Raw genomic sequence first — 12,040 nt, forward strand, 5'->3', positions numbered from 1 at the left:
GATTCCTGGTTATTTTAACAGAGTGGTAACACTTCTGAATGAACATGGTAGGCTTACCTAATATAAAGTCATGGGATTCTTCATCTAGAATTACCAATACTGTGTTTACTAATGAAAAATCTTTATATTTTTGCTTTTAATTTAAATTAAGGATCTTAAGCAAAGGTCCTCTCGAGGTAAATATTTTCAGTCAATAATAGCATGTTTTCCCAGTTCTATAAAGAAGACACCATTGACATTTGGAACACATCTAATTACACAATTTCCTCCTAATAAAATTTACAATGTTGACAAAAACAAAATAAAACAAAACAAAAAACAACTTTTGTAATTAAAAAGCCAACTTTAATTTCAATAGATTTTATTTATATCTTTTGCTTTTATATTGCCTAGATTTCTCCCCATATCCCTTTCCCTTTTACGAAGTCAATTTTTCTAGCAAAGAATTTTTGTTTTTTAAAGAGATATGAGAAAAATAGGGGGGGGGGAATCAGTAAAAACCAATCAATATGAAAGCAAAAATAAAAACTGAACTTATATGCAATCCTCCATACCCATGGATACCCTCCTCTACAGTGTTATGAAGAGAACTGTTTTCTCATACTCCTGCTTGGATCTAAGTTTTGTCTTCAGTAATATTCAGTTTCAATGGTTTTCCAATTTAAATTTAAAGCAGCATCTAGACTTACTATCAAGCCTCCATATGACCAAATATCTTTTGTGCAAAGGAGTAGAGGGCCACGAGAAAAGTAGAGGAAGAAGGCAACTCAATACACTGTTTAAGAAGTACCCTTCCTGAGTGCTCTCAGTTTGGTAGGAAACTGATGGCTTAAAGGGGTCTAAATAATGGGCCAGACTGAATTTCTTTGTCTCCAGGGGCCTGTCCTGTTTCGACATCTGTTCCTGTAATCCTTAGGCAAAATCAAGTCTTTCGGAGTCGGGTCTATCAAATGACTTTCCACATGCTGTATTTATATGCCAGCCATTGTTTGTCCCTGCATGATTTATGTGATGGAATACGTCTGTTGTGTTTTCTGTTTTCTCTTCAGTCTACAGTATGATTGGCATTTTCATCTTTATAGGGAAAAAAAAAAAGATTTTAGTGTAACTCATTTGTGAATGCTTTCTATGGACTTTTCTGTCAATGTCTTTTAACTCAGTAAAATTTTGAATGTATCCAAGTAAGATTTTTTTTAAGGGAGAAAAAAGCAACAACCACATGACATTCTGTAAAACTGTGCAAAGCAGTTTGGTTTTTTTGCTGCCACTTGTGCTGGATTCAGCTGCTGCAAAACATCTGAATATAAGGCCTGCTTTAAACATTTGAGGGGTTTTCAGTGCTCGTGACATCAGAGTTTATACAATGTCTACAGTGATGTCAGATCATCAGAAGGCCCAGAGGAATCCAAGCAGGTTCAAATGAAGTTCAATTTTTTAGAAAATCCACCCACATCTGCTTTTTGCAAGCTTTCCCATTCTTCCCAGTCCTTACTTTTCTCTTATTATATCATAACCTTTAACCTCTAAATCATATTTGGAGAAAAATAAATAATCCTTGGTTTGCTCCTACCAATTTGGGGAATATAAAATGGATAGAGAATTCAAAGTCAATCTTTAGAGATGGTTTTACATGAAGCTGACACATTTGCTTGTGTGAATTCCCTAGTCTGCATGGATTTCATGCTTGCTTTGAGTCCCACACATTAGGAGTTCTGTGTTGGAAGTCAAGGGGGTATGGAATAACAATTAAAATATAAGTGAGTATGCAAAATAGCAGGTTTAACCCACAGCAAACATGTCCTCCTAATTTTGGCACAATAACAACTGCATTTACTTTATTGCCTCATCTTGAAATAGACCCGTGTGGTTCTTATAGAGGAGGGCATCTGTTTAACATCATCTGAAAACAAACAGAAGTGTTGTCAACTCTTTCAGTTTCAAATAGATAAAGACAGTTAATCTGGAAATGGCAAGCACACAGAGTGCTTTCTTGTGGGGAAAAGTCCTGGAGGGGTTGATTTCTCAAGGGTAATGGAGAAATGACTTTGAAGAAGGCATGATGGTTTGCTTCCCTCCCCTCTCACCCTGTTTATTTTGGATTGGCTACAGTAAGTCATCTCAGAGACTTGCCCTGCTTGTTCTCCAGCATGGAACAAACACAGCTTCTGTTTGTTTGGTGATATTGTTTGTGGCCCTTGAACCCTGGATTTTCACCGACTTTACAAAAAGAAGGGCTGTGAGTGCTTTGTTTGTGTTTACCAGCATGCAGCCTGCTTGAAGGGATGTTTGTTTATGACCACATGCCCATTATGTTTGGAGAGAGGATTCTGATTGAATAAACAATACCACAGGAAGGGAAGAGAAATGGGCAGGTAAGGATGGACAGGTTCTGTGAAGTTGGTAATGAATGAAGCCTTGATAGAGAACTACCTGTTCTGGGACAATATGGGAAGCCTGGGACTATTTCTGTAGCTTCTCTGATTTACTTTGGGCCATCTGGGAATGCCAAAAATTCAGAGAAAGATTGTCTTTATGTAAAATATTTCAGATGTTAAGTAAGAGATGGACATGACATGACATCCAGATACCAAGGTCTGTCTTATAGATCATATAACCCAACCCCCTCATTTCATGGATGAGAAATATGAGGCCCAAAGAGGATGAGTGATCCACTTCAGGTCAAATAGAGAATGGCAGAATCAGGATTTAGACTCAGTTTCTCTGACTTCCATTCCAGTGCTAATGCATTGTAATGGGAATGTAAATTTTTAAGATCTTCCCTGCCCCTAGGCTAAAGTACACCTGGAGCCTAGGGTGGGAGGCTTGGTTTTCAGTAGATACTTTTTTGATTGGCCAGTGGGTCCAGAAGGTTGTTACATCTCTGACCCAGGAGAAGGCTATATAAACCCTGATTTGAGGCTTTGTTTTGGGGCTCACTTTGAGAAGTGTTCTGTGATTTGATCAGATGAGACTCTGGGAAGCCATTGTTGAGAGCCCCCTGGCTTTGAAAAACCCAGATGTTGATTTGGTATGGATGTAATGGTCGGACAGTTTGGAAATCTGTCTACTTGATCTGTTTCTCTGTCTTGATAATTCTGTCTGTATATTCTGAAGTTCGGGGTGCTGACCTTTTTCCCCTGAACTAGGTAAATGATACATATTTGAATGATTAAAGTAAGCTTGATAACTTTGAATTGCTTTCCTTTAACAAAGCAGATCTAAGAACCTGTGTTGGCAGCCACCCTGAGGATGCTGAAGTGCTTGCTGCTACATGCATGAGAGTAGAAAAAGGGATTTTAGGAGGGGAAGGAGGGAAGGAAAGTGTTAAGGACCCAATTCCTCTTCTAAGGAATACTTAGTGGGCTTTATGCTGTGGAGAGCTCAGTAGAGCTGTTCATACTCTACAAATAATTCTGTTCACAGTTATTTTACCCAAAGTAAATTAACTCTTTTCTGAGTACTGTGGGTACATCTAACAAATGGCACCTCTTGTTCCCTCCCACCCACATGCCCTGGCTTGCTTAAGAATCAACAGCCAACAACAATGCTATTTATAATTGCTCTACTTGCTAATTTATGCCTTTCAGCATAAATTTGTTTGGGAGTGGGATGATGGCCCTAAAGAAAATAGCAGTGGAGAGAAGAAACAGAAAAAATTAGTTATTTCCCAGTGAAACTAAAAAATAGAAAATTGCTGATTTAATATTGAATGGATGCCAATTCTGGCTCCTAGGTTGTTGGCATGTAAAAGTTTAGCACCTGAAAAATGCACAGGGGAACTAGGTTTCCAGTACTTAATCAGTCAAAACCATGTTGTGGGGATGGTGGGTTAACTCAGTGCCCAGAAATCAGTTAAAGGAAGCCAAAAGAGGAGAATGGAATGCAAACCTGAATGAAACCACATTGGATATGGAGGCCCTGTTATTCACACCTCTACATTTATGTATTATATGCCAGAAAAACACACTGGGAAATTTTGTACATTTTCACAAGTGTTCAGAATTGTTGTTTCTTGAGCTCTACCTGAAGCCAAAGAGTGAAATGTTTTAATTCCCCATTTTACAGATCAGATTTGGTACTTAATCCTCAGAGTACTGAGAAGGAAGATGGGTCTATATTTAAAGTATACCTGTGGATCTCTTGCCAAGCACACTGGCCTTCTGCTGATATAAGTTCTAACTTTGTCTGACAGCACAGAGATCAAAGACAAATAATGGAAAAGCAACCCAAAATGTGCAAGAGGAGCTTCACAGTTTTCTACCATTTTATTATGGCATTAAGTTATATTAATTGCTTCATTACTGTTTGGGTATAAAGGTTTCATTCACTGAGTTAAGTTGACAATTTCTATTTTTTTCTCTCTCTCCTAAAGCTAGTTAGGAAAAAAACACTTTAAACGTTCTTCTAATGATCTCCTAAGTACTATTATTTTTTCCTTGTGATTGCTAGATAGTTCTCTTTCTTTTCTGATTTTCCTCTTCCAGTTCTTTTTTTATGTCTACAAACTGCTGAAGTAAAGCTCTAAAGATTTATTTTATTCATCAACTTAGAACATGATGACTTTCTCTGTCACTGGTGATAGATAGGGCTACTGTCTTGTTTTGTTTATTTTTGGTCAATAAGCAAGGTTAAGCTTGACTGAAAAAGAAAATGATCTGGATTTCAACTAAAAAGAAGAGACGATCTAATTAAGGTGCTGAGAGAAAACCTCACTAACAATCACAATCAAGTGATTGATGCCAAGTTCCATATAAGAAGAACAGAACAAAATCATTTAGACAAATCTCAAGACTATCATCAGCAGTATTCTTTGCAAGTAAAAGGATGAGCATCAGGAAGAAAATTTAAAAGCTGGTTGGGTAATGGAGAAGAAGATGTTACAAGAAGACTCCTGGGGTCTGTGAACTTTCTTTTTAAAAAACAAATATTTTTGTCAACTGTATTTCAGTATAGTTGGCTTCCTATTTAATTCTACATGATTTATTTCATACATTTAGAAATAATTGTTCTGAGGAGGGTTCCTTAGGCTTCAGACTTCCAAAAGGTTCCATAATAATATGCAAGAGCTAGGATTTAAATAATACGTTAAGGCTTGCAAAGCACTTGACATTTGTAATCTCATTTGATTTGATCCTCTCAACAATCCTGTGGTAGATGCTATTATTATCTACATTTTACAAATGAGGAAACTGAAGCTTAGAAAGGTTAATGACTTGCCCAGGGTTACACAGCTAACAAGTGAAGGACAGAAGACTAGAAGTCAGATCATCTTTACTCCAAATCCAGCCTTCTATCCATTGTGCCAGGTAGCTGCCTGAGTTAGGTCCATGCTTCAGAAAAGATTAAGAATCCCTGATCTATAAAATGGAAAATGCTAGTAAATCTGGCCCTTCCCATTTCCTTAACAGCCAAACAAGACTGACTATACAGATGATCTGATTGATTGTGCAGAAAGCAGTTGTTAGGATAGCCTTAAAAGAGGTTTCCTGAAAAGGAAGTTGATTCTGTGATCATCCAGGGACAAGGCCCAAGCAACACTGCTGGACTCTTATCATTCTCTTGTCCACTAAAAGGTATGAATGCATGAAGGATGGCACGCAGTATAACAGACGCTCTTGTGTTTTGAATCATTTATGGTCAGGAGAATACCTTCAATTCTCAGGGTGCCTGACAATACCCTACTAGTATCTATGGGAGAGTTAGCTGAAAATGTGTGGCCAGGGCAAGATTTTTCCCTTCAGAGCCTCAGTGCTGACATAAAGTCACCCCCACAAGAGACATGGAAACTAAATGTAAGTCCAGTGAAGAAAGGTAAAGCAACTATCCCCCCCAAAAAATGTGTTTGCGTGTATGTTTTAAAGAGATTATCTCTCTAAAAATGTCCCCTTTTTGCCAGCTTTCTATGGTATTTACACAGAATCTATTGAGGTTCATGCATTTTCAAAGAAGTTGCAATTTCCTGTCAGAGTTCTAGCAAATCCCTCTAAACAGCTGTAGACGGAAATCCAGCTACTTCTGTAATGAATGACCTCCAGTGTTTGGAACCCAAAGAGTAAACAAACATTTACTCTCCAGAGAAACCCTATCCTGGACATAACATTAACATTTCTGTGTTTTCCCTTCCCTTGACAGTGGGCTGGAACCAAATTTGGTGACTGCCCAACAATCAATTCTTAGTGAAAATGAAAGTGAATTAAATATCCCAGAAGTTCTTCTCCACACTTGAGGTACAAACACTAATGGTGTAATCTCAAAGGCCCCTTCTAACTTGGCAGTCTGCGATTCCAGGAGTCTGAGGGTGGTGGTAATATGGGGGATATCAGGTTAAAATTAAAAAGATATGCTTCACATTTTCCCCCCTCGGTGTTTGTTTTACCTTTCAGGTCACTAGTTTCCATAAATTCTCTGTGTCTTAGCAGCCTAGAGGATATTTTTAAACACAGCTCTTATGCTAGAGTGTACATTAAATATTTGTTCAGCTGATTAAAACAGTTCTACATTTATTTAATGTTTGAACAGTAAACAGTTTATTGAAAACTGAAATGCCTTTTTATACACGCACACGCGCACATACATACGCACGCACACCTCTCATTAGACAGGCCTCTGTTAGGATGTTTCTCAGACTCTACTATCAAGTATAAGCAGAATTCAGATAAATATACTTTTCATAGATGCTAAACTCCCACAGAGAAGTGGGACTCTGACTGGGCCTGTTCTTGATCTACAGAAAGGAATCTATTCTAGGAGGCAAAAACAAGGACAATGGTGCAAGAATAAATGACCAAGGTGCTATGTGATTTCAAATCAGAACCACAATTTCCCACTAAAATATTTATTTTAGGAGAAAACAAAAACAAAAACAAAACAAACTAGTCTCTCATGTTAGTGATAACTTAGACGTGGTCTCAGTAGTAGTAATCATTGCCCTTGACTCTTTATTCATAAAACAATCAGTCAATAAGTCTCTGTTGATTTCTGCCAGGCTCTGTTCTAAGTGTTAGGGGGGGCATGGTATAGACAAATGTGCAACAATCTTTGACTTCAAAGAGCTTACAATCTAACTGGAGGGATAAGACATAGAGCAATATGTGTGTGTGTGTGTGTAGGTGTATGCAAAATAATTTTTTGGGAAAAGAAGCTAGCAATTGGTAGAATCAAGAAAATATTTATGTAGAAGGTTGGTGCCTGATGTTAATCTGAAAGGAAATGGATTCTAAGGTTCCCTCTTGAAGGCAGGTTCTAAGAGATGGAGGTGAGGAAGAATGTGTGTTCTAAGCATGAGGACCCAATGAAAAGGCATAGAGACAAGAGATGGATGGCTTTGTATGAGCATAAAGTCAGTTAGTTTATAGAATATAACCTGAGATGGGAATGAGAAAGAGGGAGAGTTCATTTCAAAGAATGGCAAAGCATATGGAAATCAACAGCTTACAATAATACTTTTATTTTATCATGCATGGAACCTTATAACACAGAAGAAAATAGTATTACTTTATATGAAGGTTAATTCCTTTAAGCTGGGATCTCAAAGAACTTTGTACATATTACCTTATGAATGCTCACAGTATCTCTCTTCATAATATCTCAAGTAAATTCATATATGGGTATCCACTAAGCTCTGTCATGTGACAAGTTTCAATCTTGTTATCACGTTTGGACCGCTCATCACCTTGTGCCTGGACTATTGCAATAAGGTGCTGTTTGGCCTCGCTGCTCTACACATTTCCAAATCAAATGTCCAAATGAGATATTTGCAAAGTATATAATGTCTGACACAGAAGTAGGTGATTTAAAATGTTTATTCACTCTCTTCTTCTTTCCTTCTTTTTACTCCAGTTCATCCTCTACTCACCTATCTTCCTGCAATTCAACATCCCTACTTCCATTTGAAAAACTCCAGTAGCTTTCATTTCCTCTAGTATTAAATATAAAATCACCATGTATTTTATTTTATTGTGAATAAAATCTCTTAGAATTCATTATTTTTATATTTTAACATATTTTTAAAATTTTTTCTGTTCTAAATTCTCTTCTCCACTTCCACCCTTTTTCCATTTATTGAGAAGACTAGCAAAATAGTATCAATTATAAATGTGAAATCATTCAAAAAATTTCCATATTAACTATATTGCAAAAAATAAAGTAAGAAATATATTTCAGTTTGCATTCAAAGTTCATCATTTCTCTCTCTGGAGGTGGATAACATTTTTTCATCATGACTCCTTTGCAATTGTTTTGATCACTATATTGATTGGAATAGTCAGTTTTCAAAGTTAATCATCATTACATTGTTATTACTGTATATAGTTCTTCTCACTTTACTTTGCTTCAGGGGGAGCTAGGTGGCACAGTGGATAGAGTACTGGGCCTGGAGTTAGGAAGACCTGAGTTCAAATCTAACCTCAGGCACTTACTAGCTGTGTGACTCTGGGCAAGTCCCTTAACCATGTTTGGCCATTTTCTTCATCTATAATATGAAGTAGAGAAGGAAATGGCAAACTTCTCCAGTATCTTTGCCAAGAAAACCTCCAATTAGGTCATAAAAAGTTGGACAACAACAAAAACAAAACCTCTGCCTTTTTACTTCAGCTGAAGCATAATAGATTCTGCTCCAGCCTCTTATTTTAACCCTGTGTATGCCTTTCTGTTTGAAGTATGTCTCTTGTAAACAATATATTATAATTCTGGTTTCTAATCTATTCTGCTATCACTTCTGTTTTAAGGGTGAATTCATTTCTTTCACAATACATAGTGATGATGACTAACTTTAAATTTCACTCCATTCCAATTTCTTTTGTTTATTCTTTTTCTCTCGCTTTTTATCCTCTCCCTTCTCAATAGTGTGCTTTGCTTCTGACCACTGCCTCTTTTATTCCACCTTCCTTTTAATCACCCTCTTCCTCTTCTCTTATTCACTTTACTTCCTATTTCCTTGTTGGGTATTATAGATTTCTATACCCAACTTTGTGTTTACATACATATACATACATACTTGTAAATGTATGCATATGTATTCTTCCCCCTTTCTCATGAGAATGAGGTTTTAGTATTGCCCTCCATTTTCCCCTCCCCTGTAAAAGCTCTTCTTTGTGTGCCTCTTTTATGTGAGAAAAATTTCTCCATTCTGCCTCTCCCTTCTTACTTCTTCCATTTTTTTCTGAAACCAAACTCACGCCCATGTCCTCTATATAGATTCCTTCTAAATGTACTAATAATGAGAAAGATCTCAGGAGTTACATGTATCATCTTCCCATACAGGAATGTAGGCAGTTGAATTTTATTGAGTTCCTTATGATTACTCTTGTTTACATTTTTATGCTTCTCTTGAATCTTATGTTTGGGGGTCAAATTTTTTATTTAGCTCTAGTCTTTTCATAAGAAATGCTTGAAAATCTTCAGTTTCATTAAATTTCCTCTTTTCCCCTGAAGGACTCAGTTTTGCTGGGTACGTTATTCTTGGTTGTAATCATAGCTTCTTTGCCTTTTGGAATACCATATTCTAAGCTCTACATTCCTTTAATGTTGGAAGCTGCTAAATCATCTGTTATCCTGACTATGGTCCTATGATATTTGAATTTTTTCTTTCTGGAAGCTAACAATTTCTTTGACCTGGGACCTCTGAAATTTGACAATAATATTCCTGGGAGTTTTCATTTTGATATCTCTTTTAGGAGGTCATTGGTGGATTCTTTCAATTTTTATTTTAGTATTTTGATCTAAGTATCAGGACAATTGTCCTGCATAATTTCTTGAAATATGATGACTAAGCACTTTTTTAATCATAGGTTTTGGGTAGTGCAATAATTCTTAAATTTTCTCTCCTTGATCTATTTTCCAGGTCATTTTTTCATTCTTTTGACTTGGTTTTATTATTTCTTGATACCTTATGGAGTCATTATCTTCCATTGACCCAAATGTAATTTTTGAGAAATTATTTTGTTTAGTGAGCTTTTGTACCCCCCCCCCAATTTGGTTTATTCAGATTTTAAAAGAGTTCTTCAGTGAATTTTTTTTTTTTGCCTCTTTTGCAATTAGGCCAAATTTGTTTTTTTAAGGTATTTGCTTTAATATTTTTGTGCCTCTTTTACTATGCTGTTATTTCCTTTTTTCATATAATTTTTTGCAGTGCTCATATTTCTTTTCCATACTTTTTCCTCTACCCCTCTTATCTATTTTTTTTAACTCTTCTAGGAATTCTTGTTGGACTTGGGACCTATTAACATTTTTCTTTGAGCTTTTGCTTGTAGTTATTTTCATGTTATTGTCCTCTGACTATGTCTTGCCCTTCCTTGTCACGTCTTTTTGTGGTTAAGTTTTGTTTGTGTGCTCATGTTTCTAGCTAATTTTTTGACTTTGAACTTTGTGTAAAAGTTGTGTTCTGCTCACTTGGAGGTGGAGAAGCTCCATCTCAAGCTTCAGGATTTTTTTATGCTGATGTTTTCAAAGTTAGTTCTGTGGGTCTGCAAGTTTTTGCTACTTCCAAGGCTGTGGAAACCAGGGAGAGGTGTGGTTTTTGCTCTCCTGATCTGCCCTCTGGTCTTTACTCAGGAAGGATTCCTCAAGAGCTAGTTCCTCTCTTTGGCTTGGAACTGTGACTAGTGCTCTTGTTCCCTTTTGCCCAACACTAATGTTCTTCTTCCATTTGGAGCTGTGACCAAACCCTACGTGGAGCAGCTGAACATCCCCTGAAATCTCTCCCTGATCAGTGTTCCAACCCCTTTACTGTTTCTTGCCTGAGAGTCGCTGAAGCTTTTATTGCCACTGTGGCAGCATTCATCAAGGCCTGCTACTGGTGCTACACAGTGTGAGCTATGGACTAACTTTCACCCCAGGGTCACAGACCTCTCCTGTTGACCTAAATTGTTTAGGCTGGAAAGATGTTTCACCCTTGTCTTTTAATGACTCTGCCACTCCAAAATTTGAGTTGAGGCATAATATTAAAGTTGTTTGGAGGAGAATATGAAAGATTTTAGCTGGCTTACTGCCTCTCATCTGCCATCTTGGTTCTGCTGATCCAAATATAAGATCTTCTGTTTGACTTTTAAAGCCCTTCAAAACCTGACTTCCTCCTACTTTTCTAGTCTTCCTACACCTTACTTCCCTCACTGTATGATCCAGTGGACCTCACTTCTTTTTTGTCCTCAAATAGGACACCCCATTTCCTAGAATATAAATAAAATATTATTCTTGCTCCTGGCTCCCTTGGATTTCTTAAGTCTCAACTAAAATCTCACCAAAATCCTCTTGTTGCTAGTTCCTTCTCTCTGAGATGACCTCCAGTTTATACCATATAAATCTTGTTCATATACAGTTATTTGTTTGTTACTTCTCATTAGAAGGTGAGCTCCTTGAGTGCCTTCTTATATCTCCAGAACTAGCAAGGTGACTAACAAATGCTTCTTGACCTGCTCATTTTTTTTTTGCAAAGGTTCTGGGATTCCTGAGTTCATTAATGTGGGTCTTGGGGCGGCTAGGTGGTGCAGTGGATAGAACACCGACCCTGGAGTCAGGAGGACCTGAGTTCAAATCTGGCCTCAGACACAATGCAAAAACTAGCCATGTGACCTTGGGCAAGTCACTTAACCCTAATTGACCTCCAAAAAGCAAAAAAAAAAAAAACAACAAACCATTAATGTGACACACGATTCATGCTTTCAGCTGATTTATCATTACATATGCTAAATAATGCAATGGAAACACTAATTAGACTTTTCTCAATTCATGCAATCAAACTTTATTAGTAAAAACATGCAAACAATACCATCTTCTAAGAATAAACCACTGGTTTGAGTTTAGAGTTCCCAGTAAGCTTATTCTATTTAGGACTCACAACCAGGTTTCCTCTCAACACAGTGGGGAGGCCATGTTTCTTCTTCTAAGGTGATCATCTGGCAAGTCTCAATTCAATCCATCAGCATTACTCTAAAGCTAGAGTCTTAAGTGTGGGGAAAGCAGGCGTCAGTCTCATTCAAGACCTAGGAACAGAGTGATGACTAGGGCCTTAAGTATAAATGTCCCTAAGTATTGTTTCCCTTTA

The 12,040-nt window shown here is 37.1% G+C and overlaps 1 long non-coding RNA gene across 1 annotated transcript in view; it reads left to right on the top strand.

Annotated features, from left to right (window-relative positions):
* The first annotated feature begins 2,126 nt into the window (after positions 1 to 2,126).
* Positions 2,127 to 12,040, top strand: part of LOC138143231 (uncharacterized) — a 248,950-nt gene continuing 239,036 nt past the window's right edge. Inside the window, exon 1 of the long non-coding RNA XR_011163642.1 lies at positions 2,127 to 2,372. This is a non-coding gene — a long non-coding RNA (uncharacterized lncRNA). The remainder of the gene's footprint in view (positions 2,373 to 12,040) is intronic.

This window comes from Petaurus breviceps, unplaced genomic scaffold (assembly GCF_028583685.1).
Source record: "Petaurus breviceps papuanus isolate PSGF00001 unplaced genomic scaffold, PetGlider_PUasm1.0 138, whole genome shotgun sequence".
Lineage (NCBI taxonomy): Eukaryota > Metazoa > Chordata > Mammalia > Diprotodontia > Petauridae > Petaurus > Petaurus breviceps.